Source organism: Conger conger, chromosome 19 (assembly GCF_963514075.1).
Source record: "Conger conger chromosome 19, fConCon1.1, whole genome shotgun sequence".
In the NCBI taxonomy this organism is placed as follows: Eukaryota; Metazoa; Chordata; class Actinopteri; order Anguilliformes; family Congridae; genus Conger; species Conger conger.
In genome coordinates, this window is record NC_083778.1 from 2,076,769 (window position 1) to 2,100,780 (window position 24,012).

The window sequence follows — 24,012 nt, forward strand, 5'->3', positions numbered from 1 at the left end:
GTTTGTATAGCACTATCTGACCCTCATTTCTGATACAAACATACAGAAATGATATCACTGGCAATGTGAGTGGAGCCTTGAAGTGCTGCCATAACACTGGGTGCTACGGTTGGGGTGGCTCTCTGACACTGATCATGTATCTGACAGAAGTGACCTCTTACTTACCTCAGCTTTGAGTTTGACTAGATTTAGTCAGGATGATTGCCAGCTTGAGAGAGGCTTTGTCTCCTCACCCATAGGGTGAGACGCCATACCAAACCCACACAACAGAATAAACCTCCTCACACTGTCGCCTACTATACAGAACAAATTACTGCACCAGAAAAAAGGAGAAAACACCCTCTCACACACCCAACTCCCAGCATGCAGAGAGAGAGAGAGAGAGGGATGGAGAGAGAGAGGGAGAGAGAGAGAGAGAGACAGAGAGAGAGAGAGAGGGAGAGAGAGAGGGAGAGAGAGGGAGATGGAGACAGAGAGAGAGTCAGAGACAAGATGAGCTCCTAAAAAATTTCTTACATTTTCAATATTCTTCATGGAAAAATGTTTGATTTGCGATCAAAAATGTACATAAATGTTTATAAATAATCAGAGAATAAAATGAAGCATATTTTGTCCTCTCTAAATGTGATCCAAGTCTCACGAGACAAAATGTGATGAGGTGTGTGACTCAAGATGGCGGAGTAAAGCAGTGAGTAAAACAGTAAATAGATCAGTAAATCGGTCTGCAAGAGTCTTTATTTACTAAGCTTATAAATTACCTAAAACCATTACCTGGTGTCAGAGTAGAGGTCCAGCCGTTAACCCATCGTCAAAAAATGGAGACCTACGGTGTTCCTGCTCCGAAGATGGACTGGGATTCTACCAACCTGCCGGAGGCGTGGAGGACATTCCAGCAGCATGCACAGCCGATGTTTTCAGGCCCCTTGTGTGAAAAGGAAGAAGCGGATGAGTGCAGCTCCCTTCTTTTGTGGATTGGGGAGAAGGGACGTGACATTATAACACTTGGACACTCACAGATGAGGAAGCCAAGAAGCTGCAGACATACTATGATAAGTACACTGCGTTTGCCACGCCCAAGGCTGACCCCATACATGCGAGACATAGGTTTCACGAACAATCGCAAGGAGAGCATGAATGGTTTGAACAGTTCGTAACTAAAACTGTAAGTCAAAGACTGTGGATGCCCAAATAGCGACGAAATGGTCAGAGATCGCATCGTGTTTGCAACAAACTCTCCTTTTGTCAGAGAAAAGCCACTCAGCCAGGGTGCAGAGCTCACACTCCACAAGGCCATAGACATCGCAAGGTCCCGTGAGTTAGCAAAGCAGCAGCTAAAGGCTATGGGCAGTACAAAAGACCACAGTCACCATAATACTGTACATGCTGTAAACAGGAAGCCACGCAGACCAGATATACCACAGAAACTTACTGGCACTAGGACAAAGGACAATAGCACCACCCAGAGGACATGCGGCTACTGTGCAGGGCAACATAGTGCTAAAGACGTATGCCCAGCCAAAGGAAAGCAGTGCATGAAGTGCAATAAATGTAACCATTTCACAAGGGCATGCAAATCAAAGCCCCCAGCCCAGTCAACTCCCCATCGCAAAACAGTGCACGCTGTCAAACACAGCACTGACACAAATGGTGAGGACACTTATGAGGAACAGTCAGAACTCTACATAGACTGCATCACAATCGAAAATGAAGGCAAAAATAACGAGCAGGCCTATGCAGATATAGAGCTTGGCTCACCCCCACAAGAAGTCCGGTTTAAAGTAGACACTGGTGCACAGGCCAGCACCATTCCAGCCAACATTTTCCAGACGATGTTCCAGGATGTTAGACTAAGACCAGTCACTCACAAACTTACAGACTATGGAGGGCACCCACTGAGTGTGGAGGGGAAATGCAAGTTAAGATGCAGACACAAAGACCGCTCACTGCTGCTACATTTCCACATTGTGGACACAAGCGCCCCACCAGTCCTGCCAATGAAAGCATGTAGAGATCTTAATTTGGTCAGAATTGTAATGGCTGTGAATGAGGAAAAGGGAAAGACAAACACTGTCTCACAGAGCACACTGGATGAGTATGTGGATGTATTCCAGGGCATAGGAGAATTCCCAGGCGAATGGCATTTCCGTGTCGACCCCGACACAGCGCCTGTAGTCTGCCCACCACGTGGAGTCCCTATCACACTGCGAAGCCGACTAAAAGAAGAGCTCAACAGCATGGAGAAAAATGGCATCATATGCAAGGTCACTGAACCCACAGACTGGGTAAACGCACTGGTTGTCATAGGAAAGCTCAGAGTCTGTTTAGACCCAAGACCCCTTAACAAAGCACTACAGAGACCTCACTACCCCCTACCCACATTAGAAAACCTCACCACAGAGCTTGCCGGAGTGAAATATTTCAGCGTTTTAGATGCAAGGTCAGGTTATTGGGCCATAAAACCGAGTCATGAGTCATCTATGTTGACAACATTTAACATTTGGCAGGTACCGTTTCCTTAGACTGCCATTCGGTATCATTTGGGCCCGAGACGAGTTCCAGTGGCGTGTGGATGAGACGTGCGGAGGCGTCGAGGGTGGAGCAGCCATAGTGGATGACATACTATTGTTGGGAAAGACCAAACACGACCACGACCGCAACCTCCGAGCCATGCTGAGACGGACGAGAGAGAGAGGGGTGCGGCTAAATCCTGAGAAACGTCGCGTCTGCATATCAGAGGTAAGTCACTTTGGACACACACTGTCACACCACGGTCTCAAACCTGAGCCCCAGAAAGTAAAGGCAGTTCAGGAAATGCAGCCACTGCAGAACAAGGCAGAGTTAGAAACTACCCTTGAGATGTTCACTTACCTGGCACGGTTTGCTCCACACCCATCTGAGGTCACTGCACCACTGCGACAGCTGCTAAAAGCGGACAGTGACTTTGTTTGGGACGCTATCCATGATAGAGCGTTGCAGAAAATGAAAGATTTGATAACATAACAACCAGGCTTAGTACTCGTTTAGCTCGACCCCCTGAAAGAGCGAACACTCCAAGTGGACGCTTCAGAAAGCGGCCTCAGGGCAGTTATGCTCCAAGACGGCAAACCAGTTGCCTGTGCCTCAAAAGCACTGACAGCACGGAGGAAAACTATGCACAGACAGAGAAAGAGCTCTATGCTGTACTGTTTGGTTGCAGGCGTTTCCATGAGTACACCTACGGCCGCAAGGTGACCGTAGAATCAGACCATAAGCCACTAGCATCAATTCTAAAAAACCACTAGCATCAGCCCCACCGCGGCTGCAGCGAATGATATTGCAGTTGCAAAGGTACGACATCAGCATTATCCACCGACCCGGAAAAGACATTCCAGTCGCCGACACACTATCTGGGAAGTCCGTAGAGCACCATGACAGAGCTCCAAATGAAGGAATGGAAGCCCAGGTGCACACGGTCATCAGCAGTGTTCCTGTGAGCGACCAGAGGCTGACGGAGATCAGAGAGGCAACAAGCCAGGATCCCCAGCTCACCGCCCTGAAAAAGGCAGCCCAAGAAGGCTGGCCTGAGTCCAGATCACAATGCCCCCCCAGCATCCAAGAGCACTGGAACCACAGGGACCGGATTGCCCAAATTGATGGCATTCTTTTTAAAGGTGAGAAAATGATAATTCCTCAAAAGCTCAGAGAGAACATGATTGAGCGCATACATTCTAGCCATATGGGTGCAGAAAAGAGCAAAAACAGAGCTAGAGACGTTCTATTCTGGCCGGGGATGGGGAAACAGATTGAGGCAGCAGTAGAAGCCTGCAGCGTATGCCAGGAGCGCAGCAGTGCAGACCCCAAAGAAGCCCTGCTATCACATGCCATACCGGAGAGACCATGGCAAGTGACAGGCACAGATCTATTTACATGGAGCTCCAGAGATTACATGGTTGTAGTGGATTACTACAGCCGTTTGTTTGAGCTGGAGAGGCTATAAAGTTGTGCTGCCACAGCCGTTATCACCAAACTCAAGTCAACCATGGCGAGGCATGGCATCCCCGAAACCATCATCAGCGATAACGGACCGTGCTACAGTGCACGCGAGTTTCAATCCTTTGCACAGTCATGGGGATTCACACACATCACCACTAGCCCCCATTACCCACAGAGCAATAGCCTCACAGAGAAGACTGTCCAAACAGCTCAGCCAATGTCAGACAAAGCCAAAGCTGAAAGCAAGGGCGCTTACATCAGTCTCCTAGGATACCGCAACACCCCGATAGACAACCTAAAGTCACCAGCACAGCTTCTCATGAGTCGCAGGCTGCCATCCATCCTTCCATCCACAGCTAAGCAGCTGCAGCCACAAGTCGCCTGTCAGCAGAGCGTACGTGAGAGAAGAGAGGCCTGTCAGCACAACAAACGTACTGCAACAGGTCTGCCAGACCTCTGCCACCCCTGCCTGCAGGTACCCCCATCCGCTTTGGGCAGGAGGACGGCTCCTGGAGACCTGCGACAGTAACCCGTCCTGCAGACACAGGAGCTACCGCATCACAACCAGCGAAGGTCAGGCGTATCGGCCAAACCGCTCCCCCTGGGAGAAAGAATCTCTCAAGACAGCAGAGAGGACGTAAGCACAGCAGACGTCCAGCAGTCCGAGTCCAGCACCAACAACACACAGGGCCGTCAGTCTGAACTTGTGGATCCTCCAGGCTTGGACACTCGGTCAAATGACCACCAACAATCCGGTTACACGTTCAGGAATACACCCTGGACAGGTCGCCAGTCCATCGCACACGCACCATTCACTCACACAGCCTAAGCTGCATGTCTTTTGACTGTGGGAGGAAACTGGAGTACCCGGAGGAAACCCACACAGACACGGGGAGAACACGCAAACTCCACACAGAGAGGCCCCGGCCGACGGGGATTCGAACCCAGGACCTCCTTGCTGTGAGGCGGCAGTGCTCCTTCCGTGCCGCCTTATCCAGAGTGATGTACAACCATTTACACATAGTATCCATTTTTACAGCTCGGTATACACTCGGTGAGCACTTTCAGGTAGACCTGTACAACAGCTTGTTCATGCAAATATTTAAATCAGCCAATCAAGTTGGCAGCAACTAAATGCATAACCGTAAGCAGATATGGTCAAAATGTTCAGCAGTTTCAGACCAAATGCCAGAATGGGAAAGAAGTGTGATCCAAGTTACTTTGACCATGGAATGATTGTTGGTGCCAGACAGGGTGGTTTGAGTATCTCAGAAGCTGCTGATCTCCTGGGATTCTCACACAACAGCCCCTAGAGTTTACAGGGAATGCTGTGAAAAACAAAAACCATCCAGTGAGCTGCAGTTCTGTGGCCCGTGTTAATGAGAATTCAGAGGAGAATGGCCAGACTGGTCAAAGCTGCCATAAGTCTAATAAATAGCTAATGAAGAGCTCAGTGAGTGTATATGGAAGCAATCCAGGTCAATGCCTCACTCAAGGGTACAACATCAGTACCCTACCCGGTAATCGAACCTGCGATCTTTGCGTTGCATGCCCAGTTCCCGTCTTTATGCAAGTATCAGTTCACATTCAGTGGCCTGCAATACTAATTTAAGTGATTCAATCCGTCAAAAAAAAACCGAGGTATGAACCGCATTTTGGAAAACACGTCCAGCAGTTTCTTGACAGTGGCAACAACTGTCGGCCAGATTTACATGTCAGCAATACTCACCGCAGTTCCGCTGGAGGGAAGATGCGCCATTCTCACATTTATGGAATCTGACAATAAAAAAATGGATAGCATTGGATCTGGGAGACAGGCGACTGGCACGCAATCTGGCATGTTACACCAAGAATATTGAGCACTCGCTCACCTCTATCGCCATCGCCTTTCACCGAGTTAAAATGGCATTTGTATAGAAAATGAGAAACGTTAGCATTTCACAATTCAGTCATGCCAAACTGTACACTGAAACAGCTATGCCATTTATCTTTTTAAAGGGAAATTACACTTTAGTGAAACATTTTAATCCATGCCATTATTTCAACATTTATGAAATCTCATTTTGCCATAAACTGGTTGAGAATAAACATTCAAGTTTGAAAAAGGTCTGTACGAACATCATATACATGTGGACCAGTGTAATTTAGTGATTAAATAAGATTTTTTCCTAATTGTGATGATTGCGAGTCCTCCCCGGGAGCAATGTGTTAGTGTTACTGCTTATTAATACACAGCACGGCCGATCCGCCTCAGGATATTGTGCCGCTACTCTTATTTAATTCGCTAAATAATGTCTTGAGCAGACATTTGTATATGGACCACGCTACAGCTGCAGACTGCAATTGCATCCTAAAGATTATACTGTGCTCAAGTAGAGGAGTGAACCAACATAATTTATAGGATCTGTCAGAAAAATTAATTAAGTTGGAATATTTAACATTTAACATCCAACAATTAACATTTGTTGGAACAAAATCCAGCTCTCAGACCAGCCCTCCAGGACCGGAGTTGTGCACCCTTACTTTAAAGGCTTCCCCAGTTTTCAGCTCACCCACCGCCACTGTGTATTCAATCACAAATGTTTTATGGATTAGAAATGAGTGATTTTATCAAATTCAATAATGGCTTTCAGGTTTTCAGCCTCTTGAATTCAACCAAGAAGTACTGAGGTTGAATGACCAACTTCACCGCAGTCCCGTCGCAAGTTAAGTGTAGCCTACACTTGAATTCCGCACTTACCCGAAACAATCGAGAAGTTCCACACTTGTGCGATTCCTTCATATTCAGTGCCTAATTCATGTACATCGAGTGGCGTTACCGACAAAGACACAAATTTGCCTTGACTTCCTATGGCTGTCAGCTCAGTGTTGTCCAGCCATACATTGATATCTGGTCTAATTGAGAACAAAGTCACCGTTCAAACAAAGAGATGGATATGCTTCAAGTTGCACATGCTTTTTGAGCCGCGTAATACCTGTTCTCGTGGGCGCTGATATTTAGAACCCAACAGACCGAGAAGACTAGACTGCTGCAGCTTCCTGAAAATTAAAAAGTTGGCCGTACTAACGTGGTGATTCCGGAGTAGCCTAAGTGGATATGCAAACCAATTAAGGAATTGTAAAAACAAAGGGTATACGTAACAGACATTAAAGCCTGTGCAATGTAGAGCCGAAACGACTTTTCACTTACGTGTTACCAACACCAGTGTTTCAGTCCACTAATTCTTTCAAATCTACATACGTAGATTACAATTCTAATTGTAGGCTACTTCCACTGTGAATCACAAACTGGCTTATGCAACAACAACAAAAATAACATAAGCCTACTCGCCCAAAGAGGACGAAAGCAGCAGTGATATCGCAAGTGAGAGAACAAACGCGGATCCAAACCGCGTAGACCGCATTGGAGTCTGTATTACGTATTTTACACAAAAATTTAGCATATTACGTGTCTCAGTAAAAAATTTGAACTTCTGTCCCTCTGTGAGAAAGCGATAGATTATACGCGATCAAAAACAAAACATTCAGCTGTCGACATCATTTCGTTACACATAAGGTTAATAGCGATACCTGCAGATTGTTTGGTTCTAAAATCAGACCGAGAGTGGGGTAGACTAATTAGACAATTAGCTACACCTTACGATTAAAATCTTGATCACCCTTTTTCACTCAGTGAAAAAAGTAATGCCAGTGAAATGCACTTCAAATCTTGATGCGCATCTACATTGCGCAATATAAACATCGAACAAAAAGTTCGGAAATTTGTGTTTGGTAGATTATTTCTCTGTTGTAACAATGCTTCTTGGCAATACTTTTTATACCGTTGGAAAGCCTGTCTATTTCCCTTTTAAATGGTGCCCCATTTGTAAGGAACATGCATTTGTGGGATGAGCAGCATAGCTGAGTATGTCGGTAGTGCTCATGTAAAATTAGCCAAATCTCCAGTGCCAAACAGCTGATTCTGCTGTCGCTATTGACTCTTGTTTGGTGTTGTTTGGTGGATTGGATGATTGAAGTCTATCAGTTAGAAGGAAGAAACAAGACATATTGGCAATTTTACAATTTATTCATTGAACAAACAGTCAGGAGCCTCAGTAGCATGTGGAAGAACCATACACAGCCACAACAGCCTGGCACCTCCTCATGCTGGTCAGCAGCCTGGTCACACACTGCTGTGGGACGGCATTCCACTCCTCAACCAGGATTTGTCGCAAGTCAGCCAACGTGGTTGTGTTGGTCACTCTAGCATGAACAGCCCCGGCTGATCCCACAAGTTTTCAATTGGTTTGAGGTTTCCACAGTCTGGGTCCGAACTCCATCCTCCAAGATGACAATGCTCACAGAGCGGGGTTTATCAGAGACTACCTCCAGAACTTGGGAGTAGAGAGAATGGATTGGCCTGCCAATAGTCCTGACCTCAACCCAATTGAACACTTGTTGGATCAGCGGTGTGCTGTATTGAATGCAATTACCATTTTGGAAGATTTTGCAATCCCATAATTCTCAATTCCTACTGTAAAAAGTTGCACAATCAATGCCATATATACTTGACAATTTGCTTTCCAAAATATATGTGGTATTTCCTGAAAGTGAATACTTTTGCAATTCTATAATCCTACATTCGTACAGTAAAAAATCAAAAACATGTATACTTGATATTATGGTCTTCAAGCTCTACCTGGTATTTCCTGAAAACAGTTTTTTATTTTAACAATTGATTTTTGAAAAGTGCCATCTATTGAATATGTCTACCATTTTGCAGGATTTTGTAATGCCATAATTCCAAATTCCTACAGAAAAATTTCACTAAATCAATAGCCTTCTGATTTCGCCTGGGGAGTCAAATTTCCTAATCCATTATAACATTTCACTCCCCAGGTTAATCAGAAGTAACAAGCCTCGGTGTAATTTTAGACTCTGATCTTAAGTTTACAGCCATTTTCATCAAGTCAGGATTCTGGGAAATTAGTCCATGCTTTTATTTCAAGTAGGCTGGACTTCTGCAATGCTCTTTACTGGTCTCCAAAAAAATAATTTGAAAGACTAGAATCAATTCATAACCCTGCTGTGAGACTGAACAAAAATATGGAAGCGAGAGCATATCACTCCTGTTTTAGCTGCACTGCATTGGCTCCCTGTATCTTTTACAATAGATTAAGATCCTTTTACTTGTCTGCAAAGCTCTGAATGGTTTGGCTCCTTCTCCTTTCAGACTCATTGTTGTTTCATGTCCCTTCATGAGCCCTCAGGTCATGTCAGTCAGTTCCCCGGGGTTCACAAAAGAAAATTGGGCTTTCTGCTTTTAATGATTACGCCCCTAAATTATACAACAGCCTGCCAATTAATATCAGACCAGCTAGCTAGTGCTATGTCTAGCAGGTCTTTAGAACTTTTGGTGGTCTTTAAAGTCATTACAGTATGTATTCCCAGGATCAGTGTCGTCTCACTTGAGGGAGGCACAGGGGAAAGGTGCCAAAGTGTTTGTCTTGTTTGTTATGTGGATATATTTCCACAGTGTTTGTTATTTTAATTTGTGTTGTCTCTGTAATTCTTTGTAATTGGCTTAATGTAAAGTAGTCCTGCAGAAGTTGCATCAGACTGAATACTCCTTCCTTCTTCAGATTCAGATCTCGGAAAGGAAGAGTGAAGATGAAATCAACGTCCTGATTGGCTTTTCCTTCTGCACAGTCCAGAATGAACTTCTGCACAGAGACGGTTTTCCCAATGCCAACGATGCCCTCTGTAAGCACAGTTCTGATGCGTTTCTCTTGTACAGGAAAAGTCTTAAAGGTGTCATTGCAGAGGATCTCCTGGGTGGTTTGTCTCTTGGATGCTGTCTCAATCTGTCTGACCTCATGCTCATTATTGACCCCCCCACTTCCCCCCTCTGTGATGTAGATCTCTGTATAGATCTCATTGAGGAGAGTTGTGTGGCCCTGCACTGCGAAACCTTCAAATATGTATTCAAACTTCTTCTTCAGATGGGTTTTCAGTTCCTTTTAATGGATTCATCTGAAGAGAGGAAATATAAGAAATAATTATTTTTTTTAAATAAGATTAACATTTCCCATTCAATAACAGATTAAGAAGAAAAAAAAGTTCATGCAGTCAGGTCACAGTATTTTACACATCACAGTGCTGCATTCCTTTAACAGTTGTGTGGGGAAAAATTCCCTTCTTAACATGCACAAATAAGATATCACAGGTGAGCATCGTCTGATGAAACAGATCCAGTAAAAACACAACAATAGCTATTCTTCTATTTAACCTTCATATTTATTTTCAAATAAATGACAGAAAGTGAGAAAGCTTACCGGCTTTCTGATTTGAATCAAACATAGTAAGACTCTTATACACACTTTTCCTGAAGGGGGGGCTTTACCAAAAAATTGAGAAAATTACCCTTACACAGTGTAACACACCTCTCTCACAGTCTTACAGACCTCTCAATGATAAACAATCACAAATAAAACTAATGAGCAAAAAGTACATACTACTGCACTAATACAATAAAAATGAAGGAAAAAACATCTTAAAAACATGAAAACTCATTTCAGGTTTATGCTGTGGATCCTTGTGGTAAATACCATCTTCAAAGGTCACATATTCATATTCATTTTTAAATCTATTCTGTCTGATGGGACAGTGCTTTAGTTACTGACTTTTGAGCCCAAAGTCCCTGCATTGAATCCCATTCAGAGACATTTTATCTTCTGTGCAATCACTACTTGAGGCTATAATTTCATTTAAATGCCATTTTGTTGTTCATGATGTTTTCTAGATGTAAGATTATCAAGGTAAAGCATTATCATGAAAGTGTGAATTATATGAATCAGAACATTGCATTGTGAGATCTGTTTGCTCAACTCATGTCAGTACTCTAAAGAACACACAGTAGCAATGAGAGAGAACTTACTGTGCTGCTCATCTCTCTCCAGTGAGTCAGCGAGATCCTTGAAATAAACACATGAAGAGGTGTGCTGTATCAGTGTGTGAAATAAACACAGGAAGAGGTGTGCTGTATCAGTGTGAAATAAACACATGAAGAGGTGTGCTGTATCAGTGTGAAATAAACACATGAAGAGGTGTGCTGTATCAGTGTGAAATAAACACATGAAGAGGTGTGCTGGATCAGAACCACTGAAACGATCAGATCCTTGCTTTATGGGATCCATGATTCTGTTCTGTAGAGATACAACTTGTTATAAATTATGAACTCTCTTGGAAAAGTTGAGTTCCTCTGCGCAAGACATACGGTTAATGCTAACTATGAACTGAGTGCTTAACATGCAGTTTGGAGTCAGGAATCTGGTCCTTCTGTGAGCCAGAGAGGGCAGGTAACACAAATCGTGGCAAGTCCAGCATTATGGATGTAACATTTGGACACAAAATGACAAACAAAATCCCTCAGAAAAATGAGCCTTCTCACAAGATAAAACATGTAAATTAATGTTATCAGAGCACCCACTTTGCTTAGGGGAAGGGGAATTTTTTAATATTGTTAAGCCAGAAAAAAGACAGGTATTCTAAAAACTGAATTTTAAATTCAAAGGCAGAAGGTATGATATCCATGTAATGTAGGAGGCTTGGCTGAACATAAAAATAGCAATTATGCTATTATCTTCGTCTTGGCAATACCAGCATTATGGATGTAACACAACTGTGTTACGGATGTGACACGTCTGAAATGCACATTGTCAAACAATCTCCTTCCCAATCAAATTTAAAAATCATAACACATTTGTTGGCTTCTGAAATGGTTCTGATTATCAATTTTGACATTGAGAAAACCTTCTGAAATGGTTTTGAATGTTTTAAAGATGGATGTCCATATTGTAGGCAGTGCACAATGTGCTCCACACATTTAATCAGCAAAATGCTTTCCTCATTTGCTGTCAGAATTCGCAAAGGCAATGAGACAAGGCACCATTCACACAGCACAAAATCTGTGCCCACCTCACTCAACTAAAGAGCTTTTCCGGCCAGTGGAGTTAACCACACACTTAATCAAACTCATATTGTCTCAGGAGGACCCTTCACTTTCTGTAATGGATGGTCACAGACATCTCTCAGATTGGCACACTGCCCTAGGCTGAACACCACAGCACCCAATCGTTTGTACACAGAAGAAACGTTAACATCGATCTCGGGCTGCACTGCATGACATATGGTATATTTGTCGTCATCGAGAATATGAACATGCAAGATAAACACTTTGCAAAAGACTGCTTGACATGCACTGAATAGTATACATTTAAATTGATGTTCTGTTAAATTAATTGGCTGTTCAGGTGCAATTTGGTCAAAAAGCAGGTGGGAAATCATGTGTTTTATTCAGTGGGCAAAGGCTATTCATTGTCTGGGGACTATGTTAGCAGTGTACCTAAAGCAGAAAGACTTTGTGCACACTTTGATATTTGTTTACTTATCGCAAGTAATATCATCAACACAACATTCAACTTTATCACATATCAGATATTTTCCTCATATCGTGCAGCCCTACTTCAATCCAACCAAATTTAAGGTAGTGATTCATAAGAAGCTAGCTAGGTTTTGAAACAGCTGGTTGAGCAGTTCAGACCAGTTCCATGCTCAACATGGTTTGACCAGCGCAAGCTAGGTTTTACACCAGGGTTTGCGCCAATTACCTCGCCTAAGCGTCCCTCATTTAAACTAGAGTGAGTTCAATGACCATTTCATTCAACTCTTCACTTACTATAAAAATTAAAAAGAAGGTGTTGCTCTTCGTTGTATCCCCCAGCTAACACTAATTGGATTAGATAGGGTACATTTGGGAGAAAAAGGGCTTTCCATTGAGCACGTGCTCATACTACAGACCGTACAAACACCATATCTAGTTCAGAAGTTCTTTCTCAGGCAGATTGGTTTGACCTGGGGGCTTGAACACTTTACATCCCCAAAACTGCATCTTAAAATTGATTATTTACCTTAAAGCGCGTTATGCCAGAATTAGCTTTGCTATGGAATAAATAATACAATTCCCATGTTCATATGGTGCTTTTTGTGCCATCTTGCAAACAATTATATGAGAAGAGGTAAAAAATAAGACTGAGGTTAGCTAAAAGGCTCATAATTAAGTCATGCAGGTTTGCCTTCTTAAATTCTTAAGGTCAGTTTTGGTGGCCAGGTGTCACTCACAAATTAGGAGCATACTGATTCAATTCAGTGTTTTTAATTTGATCAGTTAAAAATAATTTACCTCTTTTTATTCAAAATGCATTTGCAATATTGCATAATACGCACAATATGAACGTGGTCATTTTTTATTTTTTTAACACATGAAAAGCACCTAATTAAGCAAAAATAACTGCATGTTGAAATTTGTTGGATTGTATTTGTGGTTGGAAGGAAAACCAGCAGACACAGGGGTACTCCAGGACCAATTCTGGGTACCACTGGGGTAGAACGCACTGCAGCAGGTCTCTGGGTCTCCAGATGTTTCACAGGGGGTTCTCCAAATTTTAAAGGCACCTGTGAGGTGAGCCTTATATGGACTTCCTTCCTGTTAGTAATAGTTGATTTTGTAGCCTAAGAGAATAATGTCGACACTGCCATTTTTTTGAACAGGTTAATATTCCTTTTCTTTGCTTCCTGGAAAAGAATAATGCAGACTTGATACAATTTGTTAATGCTTTGATTTGGAATTGAATGGAATTGAATGTGTAATGTTTCCACTCCATGGAACTAAAAGCTATTGAAAAATATTAGCACTTTATTTTGCGCACTGGTATTTATTTGAACACAACTGTACATAGTTGTTTTAAGTGTAGCCTCTGACTGCTGCAGAGGAGCAATGGAGGATGGCAGTGTGAGTGAAGGAATGGCGGAAGCAGCAGAGAGCAGTGTGGTAAGTAAAAATTACTTACTGCAGAATAGAATGATTTAATTAATTAAATATTCTGAGATATTGGCCTGAAGATGCTGTGTACCACATTACATGCAAATTGCTCAAATACTCAGGGAGATGAGATCTTCCACAAAATCCTAAATATTGTTCAATATGTATCGCCCAAAATGTGTTGTCAAATGGCCAGGGCTTAGGAAGCTACCCCTGGCTAGCGTTGGGTAGACTTTCAGAACCCGCCCAAGCATCGCAGATTTCAATTGGTCTTCCGTGATCCACAGTCTTGTAAACACCTCCTCTGCTTAACCTGCAAAGAGCATCCGTGATTGCTGCCTGAAGAACAGTTCACAACTCGAAACGCGTTGCAATGATAGTGGTCTGCATTAATTAAGCCAGTGTGTGTTCCTTAACCTTCTGAAAACGCTGAAAAGGGTGCATATTTTTTAGGTATTAAAATAGTTTTTTTTGCAGTATACAGTGGCTTCCCTCTTCATTTTGAGCATCCGTGCCCCATTGCTACGGATTTATGCGTTTCATTGCTTTGTTTTCTGACCGGATGTTGCTCATCGAATCGCGGAGCTGTTACGCGAGTCTGGAGACCAGCTCCACAGGAAGGTAAGCCATGGGTTCTGCTGCATGCTTCCTGTGGACACGTCAGGCCAAAACTTCACCGTATTGGAGGATTGATTGTTTGTTTTGGGGGGGGGAGGGGGGTCCATAGCCTGTGCTCCACCAAATTCCCAAGGGTTTTGGCTTAAAGGTGCAATAGGCCTTTAATTGGATGGTTATTAATTAAAGATACAATTGGTACAATTTTTGTATTAAAACATTGTTTCAAGACCATTCTAAATCCCTTCCTATCATTGAAAAATACTCACTGACATGTTGACTCAACTGCGCTTATAGTCCTTAAATTCGGGTTTCAAAATATGCAGTTGGCGGGCCGGCACTCTGTATCAAAACATTGTGTAGCCGTACAAAACTTCAAGCTCATTGGTTGAAAATTGGTTCTAATTGCCACAGCCAATGGCATTTCAACGTCAGCGTGTTCAGGCAGGCAGAGGGATAAATACTGTTGCAGTTTGAAAGTGTTTGTTGCTGCTCTTCCTCTCTTGACCGTTAAAAGTCTGAAATTACCTATTGTACCTTTAAATTTAGAAAATTAGTTGGGCTTTATTAGGGGCGCAAAACAATAGTATAGCAGTCACTTTAGTTGAAAATGTATAGAGCAAGGTGAAGAGAGTGTGCCAAAGGGTACTCTTGAGACTGAAAGGGTTAAATGCATATTGCGAGGGCCACGGTGGCGCAACAGGCTAAGATGCAGCAGACTTGCGGTTGCAGTTCACTGCAGAGGACCGGGGTTCGATTCCTGGTCCTGCCAAAAGCCAAGTTTGGCCGGCTTGCGTAGTTAGCTGCTCCAGAGGGAGGGCCTTGGCAGGGTTAGCTGATCACCGCACAATAAGCGCTTTGGATGCCTTGGAATCACGGACACGGTTAGAGAGATGAGACGTCTTGAAGAAGACATGTCGCTCTTCCTCAGCCCACCAGGGGGCAGGGTATGGACGGGGTATCTAACACTAACACATTGGGATGGGCTTCGGGGCCACGTACCTGCAGGAAAACATCTCAACGTGGGTGCAGCGCCACGGAGGATGGGCGGGTGCATTCCGCTCCTCGGACTCACCCACATTTTTACAGTGTTAAACGGGATTAGAATTGAACATTGCTTCCCACTAATTCAGCATCAGAGACGAGCATTATATATACTGCAACAAGTGTCTTAAGGCCTTATTTTTTCACTCAAGCAGAAGACATTAGCTTGTCCTAAGTTAATATTTGCTGAAATTTCCATTTTACACTGGGAAATCTTGTAGAAATTTTTGTTAAATTTCTATTCCATTGGCAAATTATTGCCAATATTTTGAAAGGAATATTCATTGCCAATATTCTCATCTTATTTAACAAAAGTAAAAGATTAACTTTTCGTAAAGAAAGAAATAACATTCTCAAGTCCCAAAATATTACTGAAATACTTGTTATTTTGCATTCGTCGTAGTGTAAGATTTGAAATTTAATTTGAGCATAGTAGAATATAATATGGTATAATATAATTAATATTATTAACCCTTTGAAGGGTTTTTTGGAATGTTGTTTCAGTTGAGAGCAGTGATTATTTCATCAGCATTAGTGTTCAGCGTTTAGAATGGTCTCAAACACAGAGCAGTGATTATTTCATCAGCATGACATGGTGTATAAAATGTAAATTTGTACATGGCATATTATCAGTCACTGTGTTTGAGGTGGAAAATAGGCTAGTTTATGAGATACGTATTTGGCAGCAAAATGAAACATTCACTCCATTAAAAAAACACTTCTCTGCTGTGGGTGACGCGGATGACTCCGGACACACGCGCGGAGTGGCCTGGAGCTACCTGCTGTTCTCAGGGTTTCATTTGTAGAAAAACATTACATGTCAGTCAGAAGCTTCCTTTTTACAATCAATTAATCAAATGGCTTCCAGCTGAGAAATTAAAGTCTCGGAGAGTCGAGTCTTGGTGAAGTAACCCGACTCGCAATGTCCATTAAACATTTTTTTAGCTATTCGATGCGTATTTGAGAACTACAGAGGAGTTCATCTGCTTAAGCTAAATGCTAATGGAATGAGCAAACACTATTTTTGGTTCATTATTTTCATCATTCTGGTGACAATCACATCACAGTGACAATGGCATCTAAAGGCAGTCACTGTCATATGTGAAGGCTTAATCTTGATTATAATAATCATAATAAATTAGTGAAAACTGATGATGAAAGCCATGTGGTCACAGTTTTGAGAGGTCAGTTCGATGAGCTGAAACTTTGATTCAAATGTTTTGTTTGAGGAGCTTTTTAATTGTATTGTTCTTTGAGGCAGACTGATCTCAGATCAGTCAAACATCAGTCACAGGGACTTTCCACAACCAGAGGGACTTTCCTGAAATGGACATGACTGATCTCAGACCAGTCTCACAACAGCCAGAGGGTCTTTCCTGAACTGGACAAGACTGATCTCAGATGAGTGTCGCATCAGCCTTGACCAGCAGGTGATGCATCATCTTGATAATGCATTTAATATTACATTTCTAAAACACTCTGTCGTGAAGAATGGTTTCCCAGTTTCAGATCAAAGCTGGTCGGAAGTACAGCATCTTGTTTGGTGTGTACTGGCTTTCCCCCCCCCCCCCCCCCCCCACCAGTGGAAATGTGCTAATTTTCAGTCGATTGCAAAGTACATGTTCAATTAATTTTCTCTTAATGTTTTATGCTAATTATTTAAGGGTTTCCATAACACATAAATGGCGCAATGTTCCAAAATTGGTAGTTGGCGAGCCCATTGTAGTAGACCTGCAAAATGGCATTGAAATTGGTTTGGAAACGGGCAAGATATTGATGGTCACAATTGGCTATTTTGAATGGTGTCAACCAACACAAACATATAGTGACCTATAATAAAGTAGAAAAAAAGATCAAACTGTCTATAAGCCTTTATTTGAAAATATCATATTGAGGTGCAGCTGTTAAAAGACTCGTATTGCTTAAGGCAAAGAAATACATTGTGATCATTTGAGCAAAAGATAATATTTCATTTTCATGAAATGCTGTCAATCAAAAGCTTCAAGAAATATAGAATCCAAATATCTAAAACTATGGTCTGAAAAGGTAGTAAAAATTTCTGTTATTGAAAATATATTTATTTTTACATTTACATTTACATTTTTGTCATTTGGCAGACGCTTTTAATCCAAAGCGATTTACAAGTGCATAGGTTCTTTCACAAGTCAAAGCATCACATCCATAACTAGGAAAATACATATGGAATGCTGTTCTAAACATATAGTCGTCATCATATCCCCGGTGTAGCCACGATAAGATCCGCACAGCCGTTGGGCCTTGAGCGAGGCCCTTAACCCTGCATTGCTCCAGGGGAGGACCGTCACTGCTTAGTCTAATCAATTGTACATTGCTCTGGATAAGAGCGTCTGCTAAATGCCATTAATGTAATGTAATGTGACTGAGGTTGTGTTTTGCTCCGACATTCATCTACAACAAGAGAAACTCAACCTGAAAAAGCCTCTGGGTCCTGCTGGGTGGTGATGACATCATCATAGTACTCCGGTGCGTCTCCCTCCACCAGCTCCCCTTAGACAGAAGCAGCAGCAGCTGGTTAAACTGGGAACACTTAAAATGGTCATATGGGCTTCGCTGGTTAGAGTGTATGGAAAAGTGGAAGTATAGCTACGAATAGATTTTATCTGGCATGTAGGCCTATGACAATCTGGCAACAAAACAGAGAAATAAAGGGGTTTAAATACAAGTAACTAGCTATAATCCAAACTAGACACAGGTGGGAACAATGACAATAGACAGGAAGTACAGTGGAAATGCAGAGGCCGTACCACTGTGCCCAGTGTGGGAAGAGTTTCAGTCAGGGAAGAGTCAGTCAGTCAGTATAGTAGGTGAAATAGAGTGGAGGAGATGTGCAAGTCATTTGGCTGGTATAGCATAATATCCCTGTCCTGTTAGCCTAGCTCTTGATAAAGATGACATTGGAATATACATTGGCTTGGTAGCCTACAGGAGATTCAACGGTACAAAACCAAATACTTATTAAGATGAATGAATATAAATGTGAAATTGACATTAACAAGTGTCTCAAAGGAATGATTGGAATGAAAAAGTACACCCCTAATCCCATGATTAGCCTAATTTTATGAAAGCACAGTTCAGATAGCTACGGAGTCCCCTCTAAAAAATATTTTATTAGTCATTTTTCATCTTTCCCCATTTTACTTCATTTCATATAACTGATGGTAAAAATCAATGTTTGATCTTTCCTCTTAGTTTGGAAAAACAAGTTTGCTGCATTTTTTTCCCTACAGTCTCAAATATGAAACATGCAACAAATGTGTTTAGCAATTTGAAAGTGCCTCTGCTTGTGATTGCAGTGGGTCTATCCTGCCTTTGGTATCCATTTCAACTCATTGAAATCCATTTGACTCATTTCAAAGTCAAATTATTTTCTTTCAAAGCATCTAGTATCTAAAATAAAACTTATGGTCAGCATGTTGAAGCTTAACTTTTACTGTCTAAAGCAAACCGTCTGGTTTTAAATAACCATGAGCTTTCAACAAACCCACAGCAGTACTAATTCAATAACGCTACACATCAGCAGATTATCCCGGATTTTTTCATTAATTATTATTATTAATAGTCCAAGCAGTTATAATGTTTTACCTTATACTGTTTTGCCAATGTCACCGTGCAAATTACAGAAATAAAACATTTATGCTCAAAAATGAGTGAGGCCTACATGATTTAGTACGTTTTTGACAAGAATGCCTTATCGTTTTCTTGGAATGTGTAGTTTATTATTCTGTGTAGGTACAAACCGTGCGTTGGTGCATGTGCACAGTTTGAAGCGATTGAAAATTATAAATAATCCTGTTATACATACCTAAAGCAGTTATACATAGCTCATATTCATTCTACAATATATTATATATAATATACAATATAATATACAATATAAATTGGCTTAAGTAATCAATCAAAAATAACTACATTTATCGGTTACACTTTTTGAATATTCCTACAGTTTACATGATTAATTACATTTAACATTTTGTCATTAATACCAAATTATGTTTTACAAACTACCGAAAAAACATTATCTACTTCTAGACTACGAATGGCTTCAAATTAAGAGACCCGTCTCTGTAAAATTATCAACAGGAATGAAATAGTTCTGTTAATTCTAATGGAATAGTCTGGCAAATTAATAAACAATTTGCCCAGTCCCTAGTTTTCATTGGAAATATACGTACATTTTAACGGGAATATATTTTAAAAAATAAAATTACCACACAAAGAAACGTGTGGCTTTCCCGCTTGCTTCGTCCAGCCATTGCTAAGGGAAGGTGCGCGCCTCGGAGACGCGCTTTATAGCACGTGTGTGTGAAATTCACACAAAACGTTTTTAGCCAGCATGATCACTCTGACATCACCTGCAGTACATTTGTGGAGAGAATAGTGCTGTCATTTATCCTGAAGGATACCAAAGACAGGATGGACCCACTGCAATCTGCACACAAGCAGAGGCAGAGCAGACTTATACTTATTCTCTCAAAGGGATGAAGCCAATCTATAACTCAATACAGCAACTAATCTATAACTAAATACATCAACTAATCAATAAATCAATACATCAACTCATCTATAACTCAATACAGCAACTAATCTATAACTGAATACATCAACTCATCAATAACTCAATGCATGAACTAATCTGTAACTGAATATATCAACTAATCTGTAACTCAATACAGCAACTAATCTACACCACAATACATCAACTAACCTATAACTCAATACAGCAACTAATCTACAACTCAATACCACAACTAATCTATAAATTAATACATCAACTAATCTATAATAAATTCAGGAAATAATCTGTAAATCGATACAGCAACTAATCTATGAATCGATGCAGCAACTAATCTATAACTCAATAGAGTATCTAATCTATAAATCGATACAGCACTGTTACTTATTTCCTTAATCTGTTCAGTGAATTCTTGAGAACCTTCAGCTTCTGCCATGAACCTCAACCTCGAGTTCAGTCACTTGCAATAGCGCCACAAGGCCACCAGGTGGCGGAATGCATCCACTTTGTGTTTAAAGTTTTCCAACAGGACCCACAGATCTGACAGTGGTACTTTTGGCTATTTCCAGCTTCTGGTATGGTGCATGGTTTAGTTTTGTAATCCATTTAGCATGAGGGTGGAGGTGCCATTTCACAGAAATATTCTGGGAGATGCACTGAAGATGCTCATGGTTTTTACACACACAGAGCACACACACACTCACTCATACATACAGACACACACACACACACACACACACATACGCACACACACACACACATAGTACAAATACACATACACACACACACACAGTACAAATACACATACACACACACACACACACACACACACAAGCACACATCCGCAGAGTACATTAACACACAGCCTGCAAGCCCACAGCCACACCCACACACACACAACACACACTCATACACACACAGTACAAATACACACACACACACACACACTCTCATACATACAGACAGATGCACAAATACACACAGGGATGCACAAACACACACACACACAAATGGACTCACGCACACATACTTATACACACTCAAGAACACAGATGCACGCACACACACTCTCATACATAGACGGATGCAGAAATCACACACACACACACACACACACACACAGTCCACCTGATCACATGGATAAATGGTTTGCCAGGCTACACTCCTTCAGTGTGTGTAGCAGGATGCTGGCCCTGGGGAGGCTATGCTCCTTCAGTGTGTGTTTCTTATACTAAGGTTAATTTACACTACTGTAGATGAATGTCATTAATTGAACTGTGCAGATTTTAGCCCCATCCTGGTCTACTCATTTTGAGCACAAACATAATCCCATACAGAATATTAAATAAGTACTACTGTAGCACAGGAGTCCGCAGTAATAAATAACCGCAAGATGTTCAATGTTTTTATAATTCAGGTTTAATCACATACAGATTTTACAGGAACAGGTTCAAACAAAGTAATCATGGCACAGTAAATAAAGAAACTCAATACATTACTGTTCACAGTAATGAAAGGAAATAAGTACACTGCAGTGATCATTAGGCATTCTCCCTTTGAGCTGCATTCACCCACACAACTTTGCACACTGGAACTCTTGTGAAAATGAATCAAATCAACTGGAAAAACTAATAAAATGCAGTGAACTTTTATACAAAGATGCAGGTACAGGAGAATTATTACCTCAAAAGCCTTTTACCATCTTTCACCAGAATCACACTCTGAATGTTATACTCATGTTTTAATCATCTAATGTACATAAACACACCATGACTATATACAATATGATTTTATTAAAATATACAAAAATAAATGTGTGTGTGTGTTTGTCTCTACTCCAGTTGGCAGAAGGACACTGAGGAGTCATACATTCCAAACCCAGCACAGAGGGGTGTGTGTTGAGTGTGTGCAGGAGGGTCAGTGTGTCAGAGTCAGAGATGCTGTAGAAAGACAGCCCCTCCCCTCTCAGAAACACTGTACTCAGCCTCCCAGTAAAAGCGCTCACACACACTCTCTCTGCACAGAACCTGGAGCACAGAATCAAATCTCTCTGGATGATCAGGATATGGCTCCTTTCTCTCCGGTGTGTGTGTCACCTTCCTGTTCCCCTCAGACAGAGACAGCTCTCTGTGCGCTGTGTTTGGATCCAGTGTGAGCTGACAGCCGTCTGCACACCAGAGACATTAATGACATTAATTATTATTCATATTCACCTCATTATGTGAGTGAGAGATTTTTTGATGAAGTCTCTCACTTTCTCTCTCACACACACACACAGCACAGTGTGTATCGATGAAAAGTGTTCTGTATCGATAAAGACTCACATTTCCTGGGTCCTGGTTTGATCCTGTTCTCTCCTCCATGTTCCACACTAAGAAACACAGAACAGTGTGAGTGTGTGTGTGTGTAGTTACAGCAGTGTGTGCGTGTACTTACTGCAGTGTGTGTGTGTGTGTGTGTGTGTGTGTGTGTACTTACAGCAGTGTGAGTGTGTCCAGTTTAGCAGCAGACAGCGCTCTCACTCCTGAGTCTCCTGGGCGATTGCATCTCAGGTCCAGCTCTGTCAGGTGTGAGGGGTTTGAACACAGAGCTGAAGCCAGAGAATCACAGCCTCTCTGTGTGACTCTACAGCCTGACAGCCTGCAGAGAGAAGAACACACACCTTACAGCACATTCACATAAACTAACAGAGCTGTGTGTGTCACACACCTTACAGCACATTCACATAAACTAACAGAGCTGTGTGCCACACACCTTATAAAACATTGAGACTGTTCCCCAAAATGTAAGTAGTAGGCCAAAAAGATTATCCATCCATTATCTTAACCCGCATATCCTGAACAGGGTCGCAGGGGGGCTGGAGCCTATCCCAGCATACATTGGGCAAAAGGCAGGAATACACCCTGGACAGGTCGCCAGTCCATCGCAGGGCACATGCACCATTCACTCACACACTCATACCTACGGGCAATTTAGACTCTCCAATCAGCCTAACGTGCATGTCTTTGGACTGTGGGAGGAAACCAGAATACCCGGAGGAAACCCACGCAGACACGGAGAGAACATGCAAACTCCGCACAGAGAGGCCCCGGCCGATGGGGATTTGAACCCAGGACCTCCTTGCTGTGAGGCGGCAGTGCTACCCACTGCACCATCCGTGCCGCCTCAAAAAGATTTTTTTTTTTTTTTTTTTTTGATGCAATTTGGAGGCTTCTGGTGCATTTTAATGCCTTACATTAATCCCTAATACATGCCTTGATACTACAGCACACCTCTTGATACTACGTTCAAATATGCCAACGTCACGTACAATTTAATCTTGTACTGCCATTAAACAGAAATTTCTTCAGAAAGAAAGAAGAAAATATGGTTATGATAACTCTTTACTTGAATAAACAAAGTATTTTACAAAGCGTGAAATAAAAGATACATGCTTCACTTTAATGATATTGAACAATAACTCTAATATGACTATGAACAAGTCGAACTATTGCTAATTGTTAATAGCTATTGCTATTAACAAAGGCCCCAGGAAGAGGGGGAGCAAACCAGCCCCAATACACTATCGTATCTACCCCAGGTATGATGCTCTTTACAGTATATTAATTCTTAAATCAAAACCAAACCTATGCCCAGCCAAAGAGCTCTAATGTCTTCTCATCTGACCACAGTAGACAAGGCCATTAAGGAAATAGCTGCTTTTTTATTGCTCCCAATACAGCCATTCATCCTGAATCAATTCCAAATAGTCTTTTGGCAAGGAGGCAGTGTGTAATAGTTGACATTATGAAATCCTGATTGTAGCAATTATTTGTAGATTTGGAAACTTGGTGACCTGAAGATGGAACCAAGTTGTGTAATTCTCTAACTCTGGCCACTGGATCTACCTACCTGTGGATGCGGATGAGATACACCCTCTACTGGTGCATAACATACACTAGCCCCCACTACTGTGTGACTTCCTGTGTGA